The sequence below is a fragment of the Ammodytes marinus genome (assembly GCF_949987685.1).
Source record: "Ammodytes marinus genome assembly, chromosome: 9".
In the NCBI taxonomy this organism is placed as follows: domain Eukaryota; kingdom Metazoa; phylum Chordata; class Actinopteri; order Uranoscopiformes; family Ammodytidae; genus Ammodytes; species Ammodytes marinus.
In genome coordinates, this window is record NC_137213.1 from 30,685,996 (window position 1) to 30,688,495 (window position 2,500).

Below are 2,500 nucleotides of genomic sequence, written 5' to 3' on the forward strand. Positions count from 1 at the left end.
TTTGACCAATCAGAGCGAGGCATCCGATTCTCTGTTCTTATTGGCTGTTGGGACTGTCCATTCACTTTGGCACCGACGTTGTTGGTGTAGAGAGTGTGTCAGGGAGGGATCATAGGGGAGGGACCAAAGAGTGTGTGTGTGTGTGTGTGTGTGTGTGTGTGTGTGTGTGTGATAGTGGTATTTAGTTGTTGAAACATGTCGTGGTAAAAAGTTCTGGAGAAAAAGTTAATAAGTCTGAAACCATAAATGTTACGTAAAGTACCCGAAACTGAGTATAGTTATTGGGTACATGTACGTACCTGCCTGGTCTGGCTGGTTGTGTGTGTGTGTGTGTGTGTGTGTGTGTGTGAGTGTAGTAGATTGTGTGTGTGTGTGTGTGTGTGTGTGTGTGTGTGTGTGTGTGTGTGTGTGTAGTAGATTGTGTGTGTGTGTGTGTGTGTAGTAGATTGTGTGTGTGTGTGTGTGTGTGTAGTAGATTGTGTGTGTGTGTGTGTTAGATTGTGTGTGTGTGTGTGTGTGTGTGTGTGTGTGTAGTAGATTGTGTGTGTGTGTGTTAGATTGTGTGTGTGTGTGTGTGTGTAGTAGATTGTGTGTGTGTGTGTTAGATTGTGTGTGTGTGTGTGTGTGTGTGTGTGTGTGTGTAGTAGATTGTGTGTGTGTGTGTGTGTGTGTGTGTGTAGTAGATTGTGTGTGTGTGTGTGTGTGTGTGTAGTAGATTGTGTGTGTGTGTGTGTGTGTGTGTGTGTGTGTGTGTGTGTGTGTGTGTGTGTGTGTGTGTGTGTGTGTGTGTATCATTAATTGTATCCTGTGGGCAAACGTTCAAAATATCATATGTCTTGTTATCTTCCACACAGGCATATGGCAGGTAGCTGAGGATAATATGACACTGCAGACAGCTGCTTATCGTGTGTGTGTGTGTGTGTGTGTGTGTGTGTGTGTGTGTGTGTGTGTGTGTGTGTGTGTGTGTCTGAGCACAAGCGTGTGTGTGTGTGTGTACGTGTGTGAGAAAGACAAGGCCGGACAGCTTTTAAAGACTAAACTCTCTCAAGTCAAAAGTGATATGCTGGTAGATGAGTCACTTATCTATTTATGACGCAGAATTCTCCATAACATCATCATACGAATAATGGGAAAAACCCCTAAACAAGCTGTTGTGATCTCAAGTTACCAACGTTACTGCTTTGGAAAGAATTACATTTTAACTTTGTAAAGGCTATAGTCAGTTTCAAGGAGGATGTCAAACTTTTTAGTCAAATTATTATTATTATTTTTTTTTTAACCTTTATTTCTACAGGTAAATCCCATTGAGACCGAAGACTCTTTTTCAAGGGAGACCTGTTCTCCTTTCCCACGTTTCCATTTCACAAATAGACATTTGCCTCAGTGGGCTTTACATTTACTTATTACTTATGGCACTTTGAGAATCCTATGTAACTCACAGCATTCTACAGGTCTGTTATTTCCAGCAAGACAGACCGCTGTCAAGGGCCGTTGCTAAGGATCTACGTCACAGTTTTGATGGATAGACGTCCACAAACAGGGCTACTACTCGTTCAGAAAACAATGGAATACTTTTTCAACATGACTGTGCATGTATCAGGAGAGCAGGGAACACAGGAGTCATGGTTAATGTCCGACAGGAATCCAGTCAAGACGACGTGAGTACGTTTGGCCGCATATTGACAGTTAAGACAGTAACTTCAGGCTACAGCCCGCAATGCAAATGTTCTGCAGTCATTTTCTCCATGAATTGTGTTATTTATGTTGGGGGATAATGCTTTGTTAGCTAGATGGAGCTCTTATTAAACATATTGGCCGATTAGAATTATTATTTGTAGAGTGTGCGAGTCTTGAGTTGTGTTAGCAAAACAGTAGGCTAGCTCTGTGGCTAACAGCTGAGCCGGAGCCTTCAGTCAGCTGAAGCAGACAGTCTAGCGGGGCGAGCAGACTGTTCCCCCGTTACTAGGTCGTATCCTTGGTCGTTCCTATTTACTGGCGTACTGAACTACGTTTTAGTTACATAAGAACCTAGTGGGTTTGCAATGACTATTCCAGTTATTAGACAAGGTCTCAGGGTTGCTGGGGAAACTAGTTGTTTTTTGTTAAACTCTTCTAGGTTGGCCGCAGCTTGACATAGTAACTGACATAGTAACCGTTGCTACCGAGTGAGTTCCGACCGTGTAGCGGACTGTTTTTGGCTGTTAAAACAACATGTTGCTTCAATGAACTGCTTTATTTTTTTGTAGTAGCCATGTAATAAGCGGGATAAAGTATAGCGAACGGGTCACTTGCTAGAAATAAAGACCGACAAGCTGAACAAGAGATATGAAGGTGTATTGAACTCTTACATATCATGTTATTCTTCTGGGAAGGTTTTAAAACAGTCAGACAGAGTTAAACTACTTCACTGGCTTCTGGTTGGAAAACAGAAAAACAGAAAAGCAGCCAAACCCGGAGATGACTCAGTGTTTTCCACCAAACGGCAAAACCACAACGATTA

General features: G+C 42.5%; 1 protein-coding gene across 1 annotated transcript in view; it reads right to left on the bottom strand.

The window, feature by feature from the left end:
• The window catches only part of myo10 (myosin X), a 152,747-nt gene that overhangs the window by 97,632 nt on the left and 52,615 nt on the right, over nt 1–2,500 (bottom strand). The gene's annotated exons all lie outside the window — the stretch shown is intronic.